Consider the following 25,020-nt stretch of genomic DNA (forward strand, 5'->3'; position numbering starts at 1 on the left):
GAGTCCGACCACCATTCACAGGGTCCGACCACCATTGACTGAGTCCGACCACCATTCACAGGGTCCGACCACCATTGACTGAGTCCGACCACCATTCACAGGGTCAGACAACCATACACTGAGTCCGACCACCATTCACAGGGTCCGACCACCATTCACTGAGTCCGACCACCATTCACAGGGTCCGACCACCATTCACTGAGTCCGACCACCATTCACTGAGTCCGACCACCATTCACAGGGTCCGACCACCATTCACTGAGTCCGACCACCATTCAAGGTGTCGACCACCACTGACTGAGTCCGACCACCATTCACAGGGTCCGACCACCATTCACAGGGTCCGACCACCATTCACTGAGTCCGACCACCATTCACTGAGTCCGACCGCCATTCACTGAGTCCGACCGCCATTCACAGGGTCCGACCACCAGTCACTGAGTCCGACCACCATTCACTGAGTCCGACCACCATTCACAGGGTCTGACCACCATTCACTGAGTCTGACCACCATTCACAGGGTCCGACCACCGTTCACAGGGTCCCACCACCATTCACTGGGTCCGACCACCATTCACAGGGTCCGACCACCAAGAGTCCATGCCTCAGAACAGGGGCTTTCTCATGGGAAGTATGATAGTTTGCATGACTCCCGGGACTGACAAGGAGGGCCTCAGACCAAATAGGGACTTTCTCAGGGGATTAAAAAAACAAACCTCTCACCAATCTCAGCAGTCGTCAGAAAAATCGCCACATGATCCCGGGTAGCTCGTAATCGATCCCGCGTCGATTAGGGGGTTGTGTGGCGACAATCACGCCTACAGGAGATGGAAGTATCCAAGCGTCCTCGCTGCCAACTCCTTTGCCTCGGCGTGGCCAAACATTCCCTGAGCTGCAGCGTTGGCCTTGGGCCCGCCGCGAGTCCCTTACCATGATAAGCAAGAGAATTTCCCACTTTCCTCACCAGAACATAATTTTCTGACCCGCACATACTGTACGCTGCAAGAGGCTTTTTATCTGAACAAGTAACGTAACGGGTTGTTCACACCCCTTCACATCAATGAAGGGAAATACAATAAAGTCAGACTGTAGCTCGACAGAGCACCAGAGGTTGTATTCAGTGCAGATGTAAATGCCTTCGAGACTTTCCCAAATAAATATTACATAAAAGAATGAGACAATATTCCACATTGTGCTTAAAAATGATATTGCACGCCGCTCATGGTGTATTTTCTAGGCTGAGCTTAGAAAGAGTGCAGAAGATAAATGTGAAAATGTGGCTCAATTTACCTCCAGATCCATCTTCAGAGCTGGACTTGTGCAGGGGCATTCTAGACGAAAAGAGTCAAAAGATCGACATGAGAAAAATGCAAATTTCATGAATATCATTGTCCCTGCGACCACAGCCCTTCAAAGCACATTGCTTATGCAAAAGCAAAAAGTGTAATGTACAGTTTTTGGGAGTGGAGTTGCAGTGGAGTTTTCCACCACTGGGGTCAGTGGTGGTACTGACCCCCAGTGGTGGGGGTCAGTACCACCCCCACCACTGGGGGGCTGGCTTTTTTTTTGTGTAAAAAAAGCCAGCGTTTTGAAACAATATCATAGTTTTGAAAGAATTGTGTCAAAACCAGTGTTTTCTCATTGAACTACATCAGTTTTGATAAAGCATCATAGTTTTTTACCTATTGGGTCAAAACCAGCGTTTTCTCATTGAAATACGTCAGTCTTCACACAGTATCATAGTTCTTAACTGATTGTGTAAAAAAAGCCAGCGTTTTGACACAGTATCATAGTTTTGAACTTATTGTGTCAAAACCAGCGTTTTCTCATTGAAATACGTCAGTTTTTACACAGTATCATAGTTCTTAACTGATTGTGTAAAAAAAGCCAGCGTTTTGACACAATATCATAGTTTTGAACGAATTGTGTCAAAACCAGTGTTTTCTCATTCAACTACGTCAGTTTTGACACCGTATCATGGTTTTTAACCTATTGTGTCACAACAAGCGTTTTCCTAATGAGCTAGTCAGTTTTGACACAGTTCCATTGACTTGTGTCAAAACCAGCGTTTTCTCATTGAAATACGTCAGTTTTGAACCTATTGTGTCAAAACCAGCGTTTTCTCATTGAAATACGTCAGTCTTGACACAGTATCATAGTTCTTAACTGATTGTGTAAAAAAAAGCCAGCGTTTTGACACAATATCATAGTTTTGAACGAATTGTGTCAAAACCAGTGTTTTTTCATTGAAATACGACAGTTTTGACAAAGTACCATAGTTTTGAACTTATTGTGTCAAAACCAGTGATTTCTCATTCAACTACGTCAGTTTTGACACAGCATCATAGTTTCGAATGTAATGTGTCAAAGCCATCGTTTTCTCATTGAAATACAACAGTTTTGACACAGTATCATATTTTTGAACTTATTGTGTCAACACCAGCGTTTTCTCATTGAAATACAACAGTTTTGACACAGTATCATAGTTTTGAACGTAATGTGTCAAAGCCAGCGTTTTCTCATTGAAATACGTCAGTTTTGACACAGTATCATATTTTTGAAGGTATTGTGTCAAAACCAGTGATTTCTCGTTCAACTACGTCAGTTTTGACACAGCATCATAGTTTCGAACGTAATGTGTCAAAGCCATCGTTTTCTCATTGAACTACATCAGTTTTGACAAAGAATCATACTTTTAACCTGTTGTGTCAAAACCAGCGTTTTCTCATTCAACTACGTCAGTTTTGACACAGCATCATAGTTTCGAACGTAATGTGTCAACACCAAAGTTTTCTCATTGAAATACTTCAGTTTTGACACAGTATCATATTTTTGAAGGTATTGTGTCAAAACCAGTGATTTCTCATTAAACTACGTCAGTTTTGACACAGCATCATAGTTTCGAACGTAATGTGTCAAAGCCATCGTTTTCTCATTGAAATACAACAGTTTTGACACAGTACCATTGTTTGGTGTCAAAACCAGCGTTTTCTCATTGAAATACAACAGTTTTGAACTTAGTGTCAAAACCAGTGATTTCTAATTAAACTACGTCAGTTCTGAAACAGTATCATAGTTTTGAACGTATTTTGTAAACACCAAAGTTTTCTCATTGAAATACGTCAGTTTTGACACAGCATCTTAGTTTTGAACCTATTGTGTCAAAACTAGCGTTTTCTCATTGAAATAAAACAGTTTTTACACAGTATCATAGTTTTGAACTTATTGTGTCAAAACCAGTGATTACTCATTCAACTACGTCAGTTCTGAAACAGTATCATAGTTTTGAACGTATTTTGTAAACACCAAAGTTTTCTCATTGAAATACGTCAGTTTTGACACAGCATCGTAGTTTTGAACCTATTGTGTCAAAACTAGCGTTTTCTCATTGAAATACAACAGTTTTGAACTTAGTGTAAAAACCAGTGATTTCTCATTAAACTACGTCAGTTTTGACACAGCATCATAGTTTCGAACGTAATGTGTCAACACCAAAGTTTTCTCATTGAAATACTTCAGTTTTGACACAGTATCATATTTTTGAAGGTATTGTGTCAAAACCAGTGATTTCTCATTCAACTACGTCAGTTTTGACACAGCATCATAGTTTCGAACGTAATGTGTCAAAGCCATCGTTTTCTCATTGAAATACTTCAGTTTTGACACCGTATCATGGTTTTTAACCTTTTGTGTCAAAACAAGCGTTTTCTCATTGAAATACGTCAGTTTTGACAAAGTTTTATTGTTTTTTTACCTATTGTGTTGAAACCGGCGTTTTCCTGATGAACTGGTCAGTTTTGACACAGTACCATTGTTTTGTGTCAAAACCAGTGTTTTTTCATTGAAATACGACAGTTTTGACAAAGTATCATAGTTTTGAAAGAATTGTGTCAAAACCAGTGTTTTCTCATTGAACTACATCAGTTTTGACAAAGAATCATACTTCTAACCTATTGTGTCAAAACCAGCGTTTTCTCATTGAAATACAACAGTTTTGAACTTAGTGTAAAAACCAGTGATTTCTCATTAAACTACGTCAGTTTTGACACAGCATCATAGTTTCGAACGTAATGTGTCAACACCAAAGTTTTCTCATTGAAATACTTCAGTTTTGACACAGTATCATATTTTTGAAGGTATTGTGTCAAAACCAGTGATTTCTCATTAAACTACGTCAGTTTTGACACAGCATCATAGTTTCGAACGTAATGTGTCAAAGCCATCGTTTTCTCATTGAAATACAACAGTTTTGACACAGTACCATTGTTTGGTGTCAAAACCAGCGTTTTCTCATTGAAATACAACAGTTTTGAACTTAGTGTCAAAACCAGTGATTTCTAATTAAACTACGTCAGTTTTGACACAGTATCATAGTTTTGTGTCAAAACAAGCGTTTTCTTATTGAAATACGTCAGTTTTGACAAAGTGTTATGGTTTTGAACCTATTGTGTTGAAACCAGCGTTTTCTCTTTGAAATATGTCAGTTTTTACACAGTATCATAGTTCTTAACTGATTGTGTAAAAAAAGCCAGCGTTTCGACACAATATCATAGTTTTGAACGAATTGTGTCAAAACCAGTGTTTTCTCATTCAACTACGTCAGTTTTGACACAGCATCATAGTTTCGAACGTAATGTGTCAAAGCCAGCGTTTTGTCATTGAAATACGTCAGTTTTGAACCTATTGTGTCAAAACCAGCGTTTTCTCATTGAAATACGTCAGTTTTGACACAGTATTATGGTTTTGAACCTATCGTGTCAAAACCAAAGTTTTCTCAGTGAAATACTTTAGTTTGGACACCGTATCATGGTTTTTAACCTATTGTGTCAAAACAAGCGTTTTCTCATTGAAATACGTCAGTTTTGAACCTATTGTGTCAAAACCGGCGTTTTCTCATTGAAATACGTCAGTCTTGACACAGTATCATAGCTCTTAACTGATTGTGTAAAAAAAGCCAGCGTTTTCACACAATATCATAGTTTTGAACGAATTGTGTCAAAACCAGTGATTTCTCAATAAACTACATCAGTTTTGACACAGTATTATGGTTTTGAACCTTTCGTGTCAAAACCAGCGTTTTCTCATTGAAATACGTCTGTTTTGACAAAGTGTTATGGTTTTGAACCAATTGTGTTGAAACCAGCATTTTCCCAATGAACTAGTCTGTTTTGACACAGTATTCACTGAGTCCGACCACCATTCGATGAGTCCGACCACCATTCACTGAGTCCGACCACCATTCACTGAGTCCGACCACCATTCACAGAGTCCGACCACCATTCACAGGGTCCGACCACCATTGACTGAGTCCGACCACCATTCACTGAATCCGACCACCATTCACTGAGTCCGACCACCATTTACTGGGTCCGACCACCATTCACTGAGTCCGACCACCATTCACAGGGTGCGACCACCGTTCACAGGGTCCGACCACCGTTCACAGGGTCCGACCACCGTTCACAGGGTCCCACCACCATTCACTGGGTCCGACTATCATTCACAGGGTCCGACCACCAAGAGTCCATCCCTCAGAACAGGGGCTTTCTCATGGGAAGAAAGATAGTTTGCACGACTCCCGGGACTGACAAGGAGGGCCTAAGACCAAACAGGGACTTTCTCAGGGGAAGTAGAGAGTTTGCCAGCCTGTGTAGTCGTGTGATACACCACGGGTACTGACATAGATTAGATATATGAACATGTTTTTGTTTATATCCCCTTCCTTGGCCGATGTAATTGCACATCCTTATCATGGTAGCTGTGAAATGAGAACTATGGGTACCCGAGGTCGGTAACTAGGGACAATAATACACAAAGGACATCAAGGTTTCGTACACATTATCAGCCTTTATTGAATGACACAGGTTTTGCTTTATAACACACAACACAAATCCCTATTTGGGAGTTATGAGGGTTTGCAGTGTAGTACGATCCGGACTCAGTGAACGCTGGTCGAACAGTGAACGCTGGTCGGACCCCGTGAACGCTGGTCGCACCCCGTGAATGCTGGTCGGACCCAGTGAACGCTGGTCGGACTAGTTAAACCCTAGAAGCCGAGAAACTCTGTTTTACCGGTAGCCCGGGTCTCTGAACGCTGACCGTCACATCATAACAAGGGAGAAAAGGGTTCGATGAGCAAAGTCATTAAGTCGGCTATGATCACAACACAGGCCTAATATCCGTATGTTGTATTTTGTTTAGTACGTGAACAGAAGGACCAATCATTGTTGAGCCAGCCTGCTGTATTACACAACGGGTTGGATGGCGAAGGTCTTCACGGTGGAGGATACCATTTCCGGGACAGTGGATACACGCTTTATCATACAGGTCTGTATATTCCTCAGACAAACCGCCCCGGAGCCTCGGGGTCGGGGCTTCTCTGACCCCACGAGTCGGACAAACCGCCCCGAAGCCTCGGGTCGGGGCTTCTCTGACCCCAACCCACGAGTCGGACAAACCGCCCCGGAGCCTCGTGGTCGGGGCTTCTCTGACCCCACGAGTCGGACAAACCGCCCCGGAGCCTCGGGGTCGGGTCGGGGCTTCTCTGACCCCAACCCCCCCCCCCCAAGAGAGAGAAAGAGAGAGAGAGATAGAGAGAGAGAGAGAGAGAGAGAGAGAGAGAGAGAGACACACACACACACACAGAAAGAAAGAAAGCCACAGCGGTGACCCCTGGACACGGTGATAGAGGGTGCCCCAACTCTTCACAAAAAGGACACAGGCGGGTGCTCTCGCGATCAAGGCCTTCGCCTGATCTCTAACTTGGGCCTATGCGCACAGCCCGGTGGCGATTTAAAAAAAACCCCCCTGGTGGACCGAGTATGCAAAAGGGTAGCACAAGGGTTAATCTTTGAATTTGTCTAAATAATATTGAATGAATTAATTGGGGATAACTATGTATTAATGTTTCATTGAAAACTCAATATTAAATTTGAAAAAATAATGTCTAAAGGAAATATTTGTTTATATACAACTTTAGTATGACATTTTGTAATTTTTTGGATACTTTATGTAAATGCGAGGAAATATTTAATATTTTTTTTGAATGTACAAAAAATTACCCTGTTGTATGACATCAAAATGTTGAATTATCCATAGGCCTAGTAGCACAACATCAAACAAAGATATGACTTTTCTTAGTATTTCCCATAGTTTGTCACAAAACAGCATTTTCTCAGCATAATACATATATTTTGACACAGTATCAGAGTATTTTTTTTAAAAGTTTGGCACAATATATCCACAAAATACATTAGTTTTGACAGTTTTCTTACAATTTAACATAGTTTGTCACAAAACAGCGTTTTCCGAGTGAAATACGACAGTTTTTACATTATTATTTTATTTCTCTTTTTCATATATCAACTGTTTTTTGAGCAATATATATGTTTTGAGACAGTATCATTGTATATCACGTGGTTTGTCACAGATAGGCGTTTTCTCAGCAAAATACATCATTTTTGAAAGAGTATCAATGTACTTCACTTAATTTTTCACGAACAAGCTTTTTCTCATTGAAATACGTCAGTCTTGACACAGTATCATAGTTCTTAACTGATTGGGTAAAAAAAGCCAGCGTTTTGACACAGCATCATAGTTTCGAACGTAATGTGTCAAAGCCAGCGTTTTCTCATTGACATATGTCAGTTTTGACACAGTATCATAGTTTTGAACGTACTTTGTAAACACCAAAGTTTTCTCATTAAAATACGTCAGTTTTAAAACAGCATCGTAGTTTTGAACCTATTGTGTCAAAACCAGCGTTTTCTCATCGAAATACAACAGTATTGACACAGTATCATAGTTTTGAACTTATTGTGTCAAAACCAGTTTTCTCATTGAAATACAACAGTTTTGAACTTATTGTGTCAAAACCAGTGATTTCTCATTGAACTACGTCAGTTTTGACACAGCATCATGGTTTTTAACCTATTGTGTCAAAAAAAGCGTTTTCTCATTGAAATACGTCAGTTTTGACAAAGTGTTATGGTTTTGAACATGTGTTGAAACCAGCGTTTTCCCAATGAACTAGTCAGTTTTGACACAGTATCATTGTTTGGTGTCAAAACCAGCGTTTTCTCATCGAAATACGTCAGTTTTGAACCGATTGTGTCAAAACCAGCATTTTCTCATTGAAATACGTCAGGTTTGACACAGTATTATGGTTTTGAACCTATCGTGTCAAAACCAGCGTTTTCTCATTGAAATACGTCAGTTTTGACAAAGTGTTATGGTTTTGAAGCAATTGTGTTGAAACCAGCGTTTTCCCAATGAACTAGTCAGTTTTGACACAGTATTCACTGAGTCCGACCACCATTCGATGAGTCCGACCACCATTCACAGGGTCCGACCACCATTCACTGAGTCCGACCACCATTCACAGGGTCCGACCACCATTCACTGAGTCCGACCACCATTCACAGGGTCCGACCACCATTGACTGAGTCCGACCACCATTCACAGGGTCCGACCACCATTCACTGAGTCCGACCACCATTCACAGGGTCCGACCACCATTGACTGAGTCCGACCACCATTCACAGGGTCCGACCACCATTGACTGAGTCCGACCACCATTCACAGGGTCAGACCACCATTTCTTGAGTCCGACCACCATTCACAGGGTCCGACCACCATTCACTGAGTCCGACCAACATTCACAGAGTCCGACCACCATTCACTGAGTCCGACCACCATTCACAGGGTCCGACCACCATTCACTGAGTCCGACCACCATTCACAGAATCCGACCACCATTCACAGGGTCCGACCACCATTGACAGAGTCCGACCACCATTCACAGGGTCCGACCACCATTGACTGAGTCCGACCACTATTCAAAGGGTCCAACCACCATTCACTGAGTCAGACCACCATTCACAGAGTCTGACCACCATTAACGGGGTCCGACCACCATTCACAGGGTCTGACCACCATTCACGGGGTCCGACCACCATTCACAGGTTCCGACCACCATTCACTGAGTCCGACCACCATTCACAGGGTGCGACCACCATTCACAGGATCCGACCACCATTCACTGAGTCCGACCACCAAGAGTCCATGCCTCAGAACAGGGGCTTTCTCATGGGGAGTAAGATAGTTTGCAAGACTCCCGGGACTGACAAGGAGGGCCTAAGACCAAACAGGGACTTTCTCAGGGGAAGTAGAGAGTTTGCCAGCCTGTGTAGTAGTGTGATACACCATGGGTACTGACATAGATTAGATATATGAACATGTTTTTGTTTATATCCCCTTCCTTGGCCGATGTAATTGCACATCCTTATCACGGTAGCTGTTAAATGAGAACTACGGGTACCCGAGGTCGGTAACTAGGGACAATAATACACAAAGGACATCAAGGTATCGTACACATTATCAGCCATTATTGAATGACACAGGTTTTGCTTTATAACACACAACACAAATCCCTAGTTGGGAGTTATGAGGGTTTGCAGTGTAGTACGATCCGGACTCAGTGAACGCTGGTCGGACTCAGTGAACGCTGGTCGGACCCAGTGAACGCTGGTCAGACCCAGTGAACGCTGGTCGGACCCAGTGAACGCTGGTCGGACTCAGTGAACGCTGGTCGGACCCCTTGAATGCTGGTCGGACCCAGTGAATGCTGGTCGGACCCAGTGAACGCTGGTTGGACTAGTTAAACCCTAGAAGCCGAGAAACTCTGTTTTACCGGTAGCCCGGGTCTCTGAACGCTGACCGTCACATCATAACAAGGGAGAAAAAGGTTCGATGAGCAAAGTCATTAAGTCGGCTATGATCACAACACAGGCCTAATATCCGTATGTTGTATTTTGTTTAGTACGTGAACAGAAGGACCAATCATTGTTGAGCCAGCCCGCTGTATTACACAACGGGTTGGATGGCGAAGGTCTTCACGGTGAAGGATACCATTTCCGGGACAGTGGATACACGCTCTATCATACAGGTCTGTATATTCCTCAGACAAACCGCCCCGGAGCCTCGGGGTCGGGGCTTCTCTGACCCCACGAGTCGGACAAAGCGCCCCGAAGCCTCGGGGTCGTTGCTTCTCTGACCCCAACCCACGAGTCGGACAAACCGCCCCGGAGCCTCGGGGTCGGGTCGGGGTCGGGTCGGGGCTTCTCTGACTCCAACCCCCCCCCCCCCCCAAGAGAGAGAGAGAGAGAGAGAGAGAGACACACACACACAGAAAGAAAGAAAGCCACAGCGGTGACCCCTGGACACGGGTGATAGAGGGTGCCCCAACTCTTCAAAAAAAGGACACAGGCGGGCGCTCTCGCGATCAAGGCCTTCGCCTGATCTCTGCCTTGGGCCTATGCGCACAGCCCGGTGGCGATTTAAAAACACCCCCCCCGGTGGACCGAGTATGCAAAAGGGTAGCACAAGGGTTAATCTTTGAATTTGTCTAATTAATATTGAATGAATTAATTGGGGATAACTATGTATTAATGTTTCATTTAAAACTCAATATTACATTTGAAAGAATAATGTCTAAAGGAAATATTTGTTTATATACAGCTTTAGTATGACATTTTGTAATTTTTTGGATACTTTCTGTAAATGCGAGGAAATATTTAATAATTTTTTTGAATGTACAATAAATTACCCTGTTGTATGACATCAAAATTTTGAATTATTCATAGGCCTAATAGCACATCAAACAAAGATACGACTTTTCTTAGTATTTCCCATAGTTTGTCACAAAACAGCATTTTCTCAGCATAATACATATATTTTGACACAGTATCAGAGTATTTTTTTAAAAAGTTTGGCACAATATATCCACAAAATACATTAGTTTTGACAGTTTTCTTACAATTTAACATAGTTTGTCACAAAACAGCGTTTTCCGAGTGAAATACGACAGTTTTTACATTATTATTGTATTTCACTTTTTCATATATCAACTGTTTTTTGAGCAATATACATCAGTTTTGAGAGAGTATCATTGTATATCACGTGGTTTGTCACAGATAGGCGTTTTCTCAGCAAAATACATCATTTTTGAAAGAGTATCAATGTACTTCACTTAATTTTTCACGAACAAGCTTTTTCTCATTGAAATACGTCAGTCTTGACACAGTATCATAGTTCTTAACTGATTGTGTAAAAAAAGCCAGTGTTTTGACACATCATAGTTTCAAACGTAATGTGTCAAAGGCAGCGTTTTCTCATTGACATACGTCAGTTTTAACACAGCATCGTAGTTTTGAACCTATTGTGTCAAAACCAGCGTTTTCTCATCGAAATACAACAGTTTTGACACAGTATCATAGTTTTAAACTTATTTTGTCAAAACCAGCGTTTTCTCATTGAAATACAACAGTTTTGAACCTATTGTGTCAAAACCAGCGTTTTCTCATTGAAATACATCAGTTTTAACACAGTATTATGGTTTTGAACCTATCGTGTCAAAACCAGCGTTTTCTCATTGAAACACGTCAGTTTTGACAGTGTTATTGTTTTGAACCAATTGTGTTGAAACCAGCGTTTTCGCAATGAACTAGTCAGTTTTGACACAGTATTCACTGAGTCCGACCACCATTCGATGAGTCCGACCACCATTCACAGGGTCCGACCACCATTCACTGAGTCCGACCACCATTCAAAGAGTCCGACCACCATTCACTGAGTCCGACCACCATTCACAGGGTCCGACCACCATTGACTGAGTCCGACCACCATTCACAGGGTCCGACCACCATTCACTGAGTCCGACCACCATTCACAGGGTCCGACCACCATTGACTGAGTCCGACCACCATTCACAGGGTCCGACCACCATTCACTGAGTCCGACCACCATTCACAGGGTCCGACCACCATTGACTGAGTCCGACCACCATTCACAGGGTCCGACCACCATTGACTGAGTCTGACCACCATTCACAGGGTCCGACCACCATTGACTGAGTCCGACCACCATTCACAGGGTCCGACCACCATTCACTGAGTCCGACCACCATTCACAGGGTCCGACCACCATTCACTGAGTTCGACCACCATTCCCTGAGTCAGACCACCATTCACAGGGTCCGACCACCATTCACTGAGTCCGACCACCATTCAAGGTGTCGCCCACCATTGACTGAGTCCGACCACCATTCACAGGGTCCGACCACCATTCACAGGGTCTTACCACCATTCACAGGGTCCGACCACCATTAACTGAGTCCGACCACCATTCACTGAGTCCGACCACCATTCACAGGGTCCGACCACCATTAACTGAGTCCGACCACCATTCACTGAGTCCGACCGCCATTCACAGGGTCCGCCCACCATTCACTGAGTCCGACCACCATTCACTGAATCTGACCACCATTCACAGGGTCCGACCACCGTTCACAGGGTCCCACCACCATTCACTGGGTCCGACCACCATTCACAGGGTCCGACCACCAGGGGCTTTCTCATGGGAAGTATGATAGTTTGCCTGACTCCCGGGACTGACAAGGAGGGCCTCAGACCAAATAGGGACTTTCTCAGGGGATTAAAAAAACAAACCTCTCACCAATCTCAGCAGTCGTCAGAAAAATCGCCACATGATCCCGGGTAGCTCGTAATCGATCCCGCGTCGATTAGGGGGTTGTGTGGCGACAATCACGCCTACAGGAGATGGAAGTATCCAAGCGTCCTCGCTGCCAACTCCTTTGCCTCGGCGTGGCCAAACATTCCCTGAGCTGCAGCGTTGGCCTTGGGCCCGCCGCGAGTCCCTTACCATGATAAGCAAGAGAATTTCCCACTTTCCTCACCAGAACATAATTTTCTGACTCGCACATACTGTACGCTGCAAGAGGCTTTTTATCTGAACAAGTAACGTAACGGGTTGTTCACACCCCTTCACATCAATAAAGGGCAATACAATAAAGTCAGACTGTAACTCGACAGAGCACCAGAGGTTGTATTCAGTGCAGATGTAAATGCCTTCGAGACTTTCCCAAATAAATATTACATAAAAGAATGAGACAATATTCCACATTGTGCTTAAAAATGATATTGCACGCCGCTCATGGTGTATTTTCTAGGCTGAGCTTAGAAAGAGTGCAGAAGATAAATGTGAAAATGTGGCTCAATTTACCTCCAGATCCATCCTCAGAGCTGGACTTGTGCAGGGGCATTCTAGACGAAAAGAGTCAAAAGATCGACATGAGAAAAATGCAAATTTCATGAATATCATTGTCCCTGCGACCACAGCCCTTCAAAGCACATTGCTTATGCAAAAGCAAAAAGTGTAATGTACAGTTTTTGGGAGTGGAGTTGCAGTGGAGTTTTCCACCATTGGGGTCAGTACCACCCCCACCACTGGGGGGCTGGCTTTTTTTTTGTGTAAAAAAAGCCAGCGTTTTGACACAATATCATAGTTTTGAAAGAATTGTGTCAAAACCAGTGTTTTCTCATTGAACTACATCAGTTTTGATAAAGCATCATAGTTTTTTCCTATTGGGTCAAAACCAGCGTTTTCTCATTGAAATACGTCAGTTTTGAACCTATTGTGTCAAAACCAGCGTTTTCTCATTGAAATACGTCAGTCTTGACACAGTATCATAGTTCGTAACTGATTGTGTAAAAAAAAGCCAGCGTTTTGACACAATATCATAGTTTTGAACGAATTGTGTCAAAACCAGTGTTTTTTCATTGAAATACGACAGTTTTGACAAAGTACCATAGTTTTGAACTTATTGTGTCAAAACCATCGTTTTCTCATTGAAATACAACAGTTTTGACACAGCATCATAGTTTCGAACGTAATGTGTCAACACCAAAGTTTTCTCATTGAAATACTTCAGTTTTGACAAAGTGTTAAGGTTTTGAACCTATTGTGTTGAAACCAGCGTTTTCCTAATGAACTAGTCAGTTTTGACACAGTACCATTGTTTTGTGTCAAAACCAGTGTTTTTTCATTGAAATACGACAGTTTTGACAAAGTATCATAGTTTTGAAAGAATAGTGTCAAAACCAATGTTTTCTCATTGAACTACATCAGTTTTGACAAAGAATCATACTTTTAACCTGTTGTGTCAAAACCAGCGTTTTCTCATTCAACTACGTCAGTTTTGACACAGCATCATAGTTTCGAACGTAATGTGTCAAAACCATCGTTTTCTCATTGAAATACAACAGTTTTGACACAGTATCATAGTTTTGAACTTATTGTGTCAACACCAGCGTTTTCTCATTGAAATACAACAGTTTTGAACTTAGTGTCAAAACCAGTGATTTCTCATTAAACTACGTCAGTTTTGACACAGCATCATAGTTTCGAACGTAATGTGTCAACACCAAAGTTTTCTCATTGAAATACTTCAGTTTTGACAAAGTGTTAAGGTTTTGAACCTATTGTGTTGAAACCAGCGTTTTCCTAATGAACTAGTCAGTTTTGACACAGTACCATTGTTTTGTGTCAAAACCAGCGTTTTCTCATTGAAATACGTCAGTTTTTACACAGTATCATATTTTTGAAGGTATTGTGTCAAAACCAGTGATTTCTCATTAAACTACGTCAGTTTTGACACGGCATCATAGTTTCGAACGTAATGTGTCAAAACCATCGTTTTCTCATTGAAATACAACAGTTTTGACACAGTATCATAGTTTTGAACTTATTGTGTCAAAAGGAGTGTTTTCTCATTGAAATACAACAGTTTTGAACTTAGTGTCAAAACCAGTGATTTCTAATTAAACTACGTCAGTTTTGACACAGTATCATAGTTTTGTGTCAAAACAAGCGTTTTCTCATTGAAATACGTCAGTTTTGACAAAGTGTTATGGTTTTGAACCTATTGTGTTGAAACCAGCGTTTTCCTAATGAACTAGTCAGTTTTGACACAGTACCATTTTTTGTGTCAAAACCAGTGTTTTTCATTGAAATACGACAGTTTTGACAAAGTATCATAGTTTTGAAAGAATTGTGTCAAAACCAGCGTTTTCTCTTTGAAATACGTCAGTTTTTACACAGTATCATAGTTCTTAACTGATTGTGTAAAAAAAGCCAGCGTTTCGACACAATATCATAGTTTTGAACTTATTGTGTCAAAACCAGTGATTTCTCATTAAACTACGTCAGTTTTAACACAGCATCCTAGTTTCGAACGTATTGTGTCAACACCAAAGTTTTCTCATTGAAATACTTTAGTTTGGACACCGTATCATGGTTTTTAACCTATTGTGTCAAAACAAGCGTTTTCTCATTGAAATACGTCAGTTTTGAACCTATTGTGTCAAAACCGGCGTTTTATCATTGAAATACGTCAGTCTTGACACAGTATCATAGCTCTTAACTGATTGTGTAAAAAAAGCCAGCGTTTTCACACAATATCATAGTTTTGAACGAATTGTGTCAAAACCAGTGATTTCTCAATAAACTACATCAGTTTTGACACAGTATTATGGTTTTGAACCTTTCGTGTCAAAACCAGCGTTTTCTCATTGAAATACGTCTGTTTTGACTAAGTGTTATGGTTTTGAACCAATTGTGTTGAAACCAGCATTTTCCCAATGAACTAGTCTGTTTTGACACAGTATTCACTGAGTCCGACCACCATTCGATGAGTCCGACCACCATTCACTGAGTCCGACCACCATTCACAGGGTCCGACCACCATTCACTGAGTCCGACCACCATTCACAGAGTCCGACCACCATTCACAGGGTCCGACCACCATTGACTGAGTCCGACCACCATTCACTGAATCCGACCACCATTCACTGAGTCCGACCACCATTTACTGGGTTCGACCACCATTCACTGAGTCCGACCACCATTCACTGAGTCCGACCACCATTCAAAGGGTGCGACCACCATTCACAGGGTCCGACCACCATTCACTGAGTCCGACCACCGTTCACAGGGTGCGACCACCGTTCACAGGGTCCGACCACCGTTCACAGGGTCCCACCACCAAGAGTCCATCCCTCAGAACAGGGGCTTTCTCATGGGAAGAAAGATAGTTTGCACGACTCCCGGGACTGACAAGGAGGGCCTAAGACCAAACAGGGACTTTCTCAGGGGAAGTAGAGAGTTTGCCAGCCTGTGTAGTCGTGTGATACACCACGGGTACTGACATAGATTAGATATATGAACATGTTTTTGTTTATATCCCCTTCCTTGGCCGATGTAATTGCACATCCTTATCATGGTAGCTGTGAAATGAGAACTATGGGTACCCGAGGTCGGTAACTAGGGACAATAATACACAAAGGACATCAAGGTTTCGTACACATTATCAGCCTTTAGTGAATGACACAGGTTTTGTTTTATAACACACAACACAAATCCCTATTTGGGAGTTATGAGGGTTTGCAGTGTAGTACGATCCGGACTCAGTGAACGCTGGTCGAACAGTGAACGCTGGTCGGACCCCGTGAACGCTGGTCGCACCCCGTGAATGCTGGTCGGACCCAGTGAACGCTGGTCGGACTAGTTAAACCCTAGAAGCCGAGAAACTCTGTTTTACCGGTAGCCCGGGTCTCTGAACGCTGACCGTCACATCATAACAAGGGAGAAAAGGGTTCGATGAGCAAAGTCATTAAGTCGGCTATGATCACAACACAGGCCTAATATCCGTATGTTGTATTTTGTTTAGTACGTGAACAGAAGGACCAATCATTGTTGAGCCAGCCTGCTGTATTACACAACGGGTTGGATGGCGAAGGTCTTCACGGTGGAGGATAACATTTCTGGGACAGTGGATACACGCTCTATTATACAGGTCTGTATATTCCTCAGACAAACCGCCCCGGAGCATCGGGTTCGGGGCTTCTCTGACCCCACGAGTCGGACAAACCGCCCCGAAGCCTCGGGTCGGGGCTTCTCTGACCCCAACCCACGAGTCGGACAAACCGCCCCGGAGCCTCGTGGTCGGGGCTTCTCTGACCCCACGAGTCGGACAAACCGCCCCGGAGCCTCGGGGTCGGGTCGGGGCTTCTCTGACCCCAACCCCCCCCCCCCCAAGAGAGAGAGAGAGAGAGAGAGAGAGAGAGAGATAGAGAGAGAGAGAGAGAGAGACAAACACACACACACAGAAAGAAAGAAAGCCACAGCGGTGACCCCTGGACACGGTGATAGAGGGTGCCCCAACTCTTCACAAAAAGGACACAGGCGGGCGGTCTCGCGATCAAGGCCTTCGCCTGATCTCTGCCTTGGGCCTATGCGCACAGCCCGGTGGCGATTTAAAAAAACCCCCCCTGGTGGACCGAGTATGCAAAAGGGTAGCACAAGGGTTAATCTTTGAATTTGTCTAAATAATATTGAATGAATTAATTGGGGATAACTATGTATTAATGTTTCATTGAAAGCTCAATATTAAATTTGAAAAAATAATGTCTAAAGGAAATATTTGTTTATATACAACTTTATTATGACATTTTGTAATTTTTTGGATACTTTATGTAAATGCGAGGAAATATTTAAAAAAATTTTTTGAATGTACAAAAAATTACCCTGTTGTATGACATCAAAATGTTGAATTATCCATAGGCCTAGTAGCACAACATCAAACAAAGATATGACTTTTCTTAGTATTTCCCATAGTTTGTCACAAAACATCATTTTCTCAGCATAATACATATATTTTGACACAGTATCAGAGTATTTTTTTAAAAAGTTTGGCACAATATATCCACAAAATACATTAGTTTTGACAGTTTTCTTACAATTTAACATAGTTTGTCACAAAACAGCATTTTCCGAGTGAAATACGACAGTTTTTACATTATTATTGTATTTCACTTTTTCATATATCAACTGTTTTTTGAGCAATATATATGTTTTGAGACAGTATCATTGTATATCACTTGGTTTGTCACAGATAGGCGTTTTCTCAGCAAAATACATCATTTTTGAAAGAGTATCAATGTACTTCACTTAATTTTTCACGAACAAGCTTTTTCTCATTGAAATACGTCAGTCTTGACACAGTATCATAGTTCTTAACTGATTGGGTAAAAAAAGCCAGCGTTTTGACACAGCATCATAGTTTCGAACGTAATGTGTCAAAGCCAGCGTTTTCTCATTGACATATGTCAGTTTTGACACAGTATCATAGTTTTGAACGTACTTTGTAAACACCAAAGTTTTCTCATTAAAATACGTCAATTTTAACACAGCATCGTAGTTTTGAACCTATTGTGTCAAAACCAGCGTTTTCTCATCGAAATACAACAGTATTGACACAGTATCATAGTTTTGAACTTATTGTGTCAAAACCAGTGTTTTCTCATTGAAATACAACAGTTTTGAACTTATTGTGTCAAAACCAGTGATTTCTCATTGAACTACGTCAGTTTTGACACAGCATCATGGTTTTTAACCTATTGTGTCAAAAAAAGCGTTTTCTCATTGAAATACGTCAGTTTTGACAAAGTGTTATGGTTTTGAAGCAATTGTGTTGAAACCAGCGTTTTCCCAATGAACTAGTCAGTTTTGACACAGTATTCACTGAGTCCGACCACCATTCGATGAGTCCGACCACCATTCACAGGGTCCGACCACCATTCACTGAGTCCGACCACCATTCACAGGGTCCGACCACCATTCACTGAGTCCGACCACCATTCACAGGGTCCGACCACCATTGACTGAGTCCGACCACCATTCACAGGGTCCGACCACCATTGACTGAGTCGGACCACCATCCACAGGGTCCGACCACCATTCACTGAGTCCGACCACCATTCACAGGGTCTGACCACCATTGACTGAGTCCGACCACCATTCACATGGTCCGACCACCATTGACTGAGTCCGACCACCATTCACAGGGTCAGACCACCATTTCTTGAGTCTGACCACCATTCACAGGGTCCGACCACCATTCACTGAGTCCGACCAACATTCACAGAGTCCGACCACCATTCACTGAGTCCGACCACCATTCACAGGGTCCGACCACCATTCACTGAGTCTGACCACCATTCACAGAATCCGACCACCATTCACAGGGTCCGACCACCATTGACAGAGTCCGACCACCATTCACAGGGTCCGACCACCATTGACTGAGTCCGACCACCATTCAAAGGGTCCAACCACCATTCACTGAGTCCGACCACCATTCACAGAGTCCGACCACCATTCACTGAGTCCGACCACCATTCACAGGGTCTGACCACCATTCACGGGGTCCGACCACCATTCACAGGTTCCGACCACCATTCACTGAATCCGACCACCATTCACTGAGTCCGACCACCATTCACTGAATCCGACCACCATTCACTGAGTCCGACCACCATTCACAGGGTGCGACCACCATTCACAGGATCCGACCACCATTCACTGAGTCCGACCACCAAGAGTCCATGCCTCAGAACAGGGGCTTTCTCATGGGGAGTAAGATAGTTTGCAAGACTCCCGGGACTGACAAGGAGGGCCTAAGACCAAACAGGGACTTTCTCAGGGGAAGTAGAGATTTTGCCAGCCTGTGTAGTCGTGTGATACACCACGGGTACTGACATAGATTAGATATATGAACATGTTTTTGTTTATATCCCCTTCCTTGGCCGATGTAATTGCACATCCTTATCACGGTAGCTGTTAAATGAGAACTACGGGTACCCGAGGTCGGTAACTAGGGACAATAATACACAAAGGACATCAAGGTATCGTACACATTATCAGCCATTATTGAATGACACAGGTTTTGCTTTATAACACACAACACAAATCCCTAGTTGGGAGTTATGAGGGTTTGCAGTGTAGTACGATCCGGACTCAGTGAACGCTGGTCGGACTCAGTGAACGCTGGTCGGACCCAGTGAACGCTGGTCGGACCCAGTGAACGCTGGTCGGACCCAGTGAACGCTGGTCGGACTCAGTGAACGCTGGTCGGACCCCTGGAATGCTGGTCGGACCCAGTGAACGCTGGTTGGACTAGTTAAACCCTAGAAGCCGAGAAACTCTGTTTTACCGGTAGCCCGGGTCTCTGAACGCTGACCGTCACATCATAACAAGGGAGAAAAGGGTTCGATGAGCAAAGTCATTAAGTCGGCTATGATCACAACACAGGCCTAATATCCGTATGTTGTATTTTGTTTAGTACGTGAACAGAAGGACCAATCATTGTTGAGCCAGCCCGCTGTATTACACAACGGGTTGGATGGCGAAGGTCTTCACGGTGAAGGATACCATTTCCGGGACAGTGGATACACGCTCTATCATACAGGTCTGTATATTCCTCAGACAAACCGCCCCGGAGCCTCGGGGTCGGGGCTTCTCTGACCCCACGAGTCGGACAAAGTGCCCCGAAGCCTCGGGGTCGTTGCTTCTCTGACCCCAACCCACGAGTCGGACAAACCGCCCCGGAGCCTCGGGGTCGGGTCGGGGTCGGGTCGGGGCTTCTCTGACTCCAACCCCCCCCCCCCCAAGAGAGAGAGAGAGAGAGAGAGAGAGAGAGAGAGAGATAGATTGAGCGAGAGAGAGACACACACACACACACACACAGAAAGAAAGAAAGCAACAGCGGTGACCCCTGGACACGGGTGATAGAGGGTGCCCCAACTCTTCAAAAAAAGGACACAGGCGGGCGCTCTCGCGATCAAGGCCTTCGCCGGATCTCTGCCTTGGGCCTATGCGCACAGCCCGGTGGCGATTTAAAAACACCCCCCCCCGGTGGACCGAGTATGCAAAAGGGTAGCACAAGGGTTAATCTTTGAATTTGTCTAATTAATATTGAATGAATTAATTGGGGATAACTATGTATTAATGTTTCATTTAAAACTCAATATTACATTTGAAAGAATAATGTCTAAAGGAAATATTTGTTTATATACAGCTTTAGTATGACATTTTGTAATTTTTTGGATACTTTATGTAAATGCGAGGAAATATTTAATAATTTTTTTGAATGTACAATAAATTACCCTGTTGTATGACATCAAAATTTTGAATTATTCATAGGCCTAATAGCACATCAAACAAAGATACGACTTTTCTTAGTATTTCCCATAGTTTGTCACAAAACAGCATTTTCTCAGCATAATACATATATTTTGACACAGTATCAGAGTATTTTTTTAAAAAGTTTGGCACAATATATCCACAAAATACATTAGTTTTGACAGTTTTCTTACAATTTAACATAGTTTGTCAAAAAAAAGAGTTTTCCGAGTGAAATACGACAGTTTTTACATTATTATTGTATTTCACTTTTTCATATATCAACTGTTTTTTGAGCAATATACATCAGTTTTGAGACAGTATCATTGTATATCACGTGGTTTGTCACAGATAGGCGTTTTCTCAGCAAAATACATCATTTTTGAAAGAGTATCAATGTACTTCACTTAATTTTTCACGAACAAGCTTTTTCTCATTGAAATACGTCAGTCTTGACACAGTATCATAGTTCTTAACTGATTGTGTAAAAAAAGCCAGTGTTTTGACACATCATAGTTTCAAACGTAATGTGTCAAAGGCAGCGTTTTCTCATTGATATACGTCAGTTTTAACACAGCATCGTAGTTTTGAACCTATTGTGTCAAAACCAGCGTTTTCTCATCGAAATACAACAGTTTTGACACAGTATCATAGTTTTAAACTTATTTTGTCAAAACCAGCGTTTTCTCATTGAAATACAACAGTTTTGAACCTATTGTGTCAAAACCAGCGTTTTCTCATTGAAATACATCAATTTTAACACAGTATTATGGTTTTGAACCTATCGTGTCAAAACGAGCATTTTCTCATTGAAATACGTCAGTTTTGACAGTGTTATTGTTTTGAAACAATTGTGTTGAAACCAGCGTTTTCGCAATGAACTAGTCAGTTTTGACACAGTATTCACTGAGTCCGACCCCCATTCGATGAGTCCGACCACCATTCACAGGGTCCGACCACCATTCACTGAGTCCGACCACCATTCAAAGAGTCCGACCACCATTGACTGAGTCCGACCACCATTCACAGGGTCCGACCACCATTCACTGAGTCCGACCACCATTCACAGGGTCCGACCACCATTGACTGAGTCCGACCACCATTCACAGGGTCCGACCACCATTGACTGAGTCTGACCACCATTTACAGGGTCCGACCACCATTGACTGAGTCCGACCACCATTCACAGGGTCCGACCACCATTCACTGAGTCCGACCACCATTCACAGGGTCCGACCACCATTCACTGAGTTCGACCACCATTCCCTGAGTCAGACTACCATTCACAGGGTCCGACCACCATTCACTGAGTCCGACCACCATTCAAGGTGTCGACCACCATTGACTGAGTCCGACCACCATTCACAGGGTCCGACCACCATTCACAGGGTCTTACCACCATTCACAGGGTCCGACCACCATTAACTGAGTCCGACCACCATTCACAGGGTCCGACCACCATTCACTGAGTCCGACCACCATTCACTGAGTCCGACCACCATTCACAGGGTCCGAACACCATTCACAGGGTCCGACCACCATTAACTGAGTCCGACCACCATTCACTGAGTCCGACCGCCATTCACATGGTCCGACCACCATTCACTGAGTCCGACCACCATTCACTGAGTCTGACCACCATTCACAGGGTCCGACCACCGTTCACAGGGTCCCACCACCATTCACTGGGTCCGACCACCATTCACAGGGTCCGACCACCAGGGGCTTTCTCATGGGAAGTATGATAGTTTGCATGACTCCCGGGACTGACAAGGAGGGCCTCAGACCAAATAGGGACTTTCTCAGGGGATTAAAAAAACAAACCTCTCACCAATCTCAGCAGTCATCAGAAAAATCGCCACATGATCCCGGGTAGCTCGTAATCGATCTCGCGTCGATTAGGGGGTTGTGTGGCGACAATCACGCCTACAGGAGATGGAAGTATCCAAGCGTCCTCGCTGCCAACTCCTTTGCCTCGGCGTGGCCAAACATTCCCTGAGCTGCAGCGTTGGCCTTGGGCCCGCCGCGAGTCCCTTACCATGATAAGCAAGAGAATTTCCCACTTTCCTCACCAGAACATAATTTTCTGACTCGCACATACTGTACGCTGCAAGAGGCTTTTTATCTGAACAAGTAACGTAACGGGTTGTTCACACCCCTTCACATCAATAAAGGGCAATACAATAAAGTCAGACTGTAGCTCGACAGAGCACCAGAGGTTGTATTCAGTGCAGATGTAAATGCCTTCGAGACTTTCCCAAATAAATATTACATAAAAGAATGAGACAATATTCCACATTGTGCTTAAAAATGATATTGCACGCCGCTCATGGTGTATTTTCTAGGCTGAGCTTAGAAAGAGTGCAGAAGATAAATGTGAAAATGTGGCTCAATTTACCTCCAGATCCATCTTCAGAGCTGGACTTGTGCAGGGGCATTCTAGACGAAAAGAGTCAAAAGATCGACATGAGAAAAATGCAAATTTCATGAATATCATTGTCCCTGCGACCACAGCCCTTCAAAGCACATTGCTTATGCAAAAGCAAAAAGTGTAATGTACAGTTTTTGGAAGTGGAGTTGCAGTGGAGTTTTCCACCACTGGGGTCAGTGGTGGTACTGACCCCCAGTGGTGGGGGTCAGTACCACCCCCACCACTGGGGGGCTGGCTTTTTTTTTTGTGTAAAAAAAGCCAGCGTTTTGACACAATATCATAGTTTTGAAAGAATTGTGTCAAAACCAGTGTTTTCTCATTGAACTACATCAGTTTTGATAAAGCATCATAGTTTTTTACCTATTGGGTCAAAACCAGCGTTTTCTCATTGACAAACGTCAGTCTTCACACAGTATCATAGTTCTTAACTGATTGTGTAAAAAAAGCCAGCGTTTTGACACAGTATCATGGTTTTGAACTTATTGTGTCAAAACCAGCGTTTTCTCATTGAAATACGTCAGTTTTTACACAGTATCATAGTTCTTAACTGATTGTGTAAAAAAAGCCAGCGTTTTGACACAATATCATAGTTTGGAACGAATTGTGTCAAAACCAGTGTTTTCTCATTCAACTACGTCAGTTTTGACACCGTATCATGGTTTGTAACCTATTGTGTCACAACAAGCGTTTTCCTAATGAGCTAGTCAGTTTTGACACAGTTCCATTGACTTGTGTCAAAATCAGCGTTTTCTCATTGAAATACGTCAGTTTTGAACCTATTGTGTCAAAACCAGCGTTTTCTCATTCAACTACGTCAGTTTTGACACAGCATCATAGTTTCGAACGTAATGTGTCAACACCAAAGTTTTCTCATTGAAATACTTCAGTTTTGACACAGTATCATAGTTTTGTGTCAAAACAAGCGTTTTCTCATTGAAATACGTCAGTTTTGACAAAGTGTTATGGTTTTGAACCTATTGTGTTGAAATCAGCATTTTCCTAATGAACTAGTAAGTTTTGACACAGTACCATAGTTCTTAACTGATTGTGTAAAAAAAGCCAGCGTTTCGACACAATATCATAGTTTTGAACGAATTGTGTCAAAACCAGTGTTTTCTCATTCAACTACGTCAGTTTTGACACAGCATCATAGCTTCGAACGTAATGTGTCAAAGCCAGCGTTTTGTCATTGAAATACGTCAGTTTTGAACCTATTGTGTCAAAACCAGCGTTTTCTCATTGAAATACAACAGTTTTTACACAGTATCATAGTTTTGAACTTATTGTGTCAAAACCAGTGATTTCTCATTCAACTACGTCAGTTTTGAAACAGTATCAAAGTTTTGAACGTACTTTGTCAAAACTAGCGTTTTCCCATTGAAATACAACAGTTTTGACACAGCATCATCGTTTCGAACGTAATGTGTCAAAGCCAGCGTTTTCTCATTGAAATACGTCAGTTTTGTCACAGTATCATATTTTTGAAGGTATTGTGTCAAAGCCATCGTTTTCTCATTGAAATACTTCAGTTTTGACACCGTATCATGGTTTTTAACCTATTGTGTCAAAACAAGCGTTTTCTCATTGAAATACGTCAGTTTTGAAAAAGTGTTATGGTTTTGAACCTATTGTGTTAAAACCAGCGTTTTCCTGATGAACTGTTCAGTTTTGACACAGTACCATTGTTTTGTGTCAAAACCAGTGTTTTTTCA

The 25,020-nt window shown here is 42.9% G+C and overlaps 1 long non-coding RNA gene across 1 annotated transcript; it reads right to left on the minus strand.

Annotated features, from left to right (window-relative positions):
- Positions 1 to 481: 481 nt before the first annotated feature.
- On the minus strand, positions 482 to 23,318 carry LOC118315770. The gene is made up of 3 exons (XR_007031035.1): positions 23,276 to 23,318; positions 13,081 to 13,121; positions 482 to 1,331 (listed from the first exon to the last, which is right to left on the minus strand). It is a non-coding gene; the product is annotated as an uncharacterized LOC118315770 (long non-coding RNA).
- Between the last annotated feature and the right edge of the window lie 1,702 nt (positions 23,319 to 25,020).

Source organism: Scophthalmus maximus, chromosome 7 (genome assembly GCF_022379125.1).
Source record: "Scophthalmus maximus strain ysfricsl-2021 chromosome 7, ASM2237912v1, whole genome shotgun sequence".
Lineage (NCBI taxonomy): Eukaryota > Metazoa > Chordata > Actinopteri > Pleuronectiformes > Scophthalmidae > Scophthalmus > Scophthalmus maximus.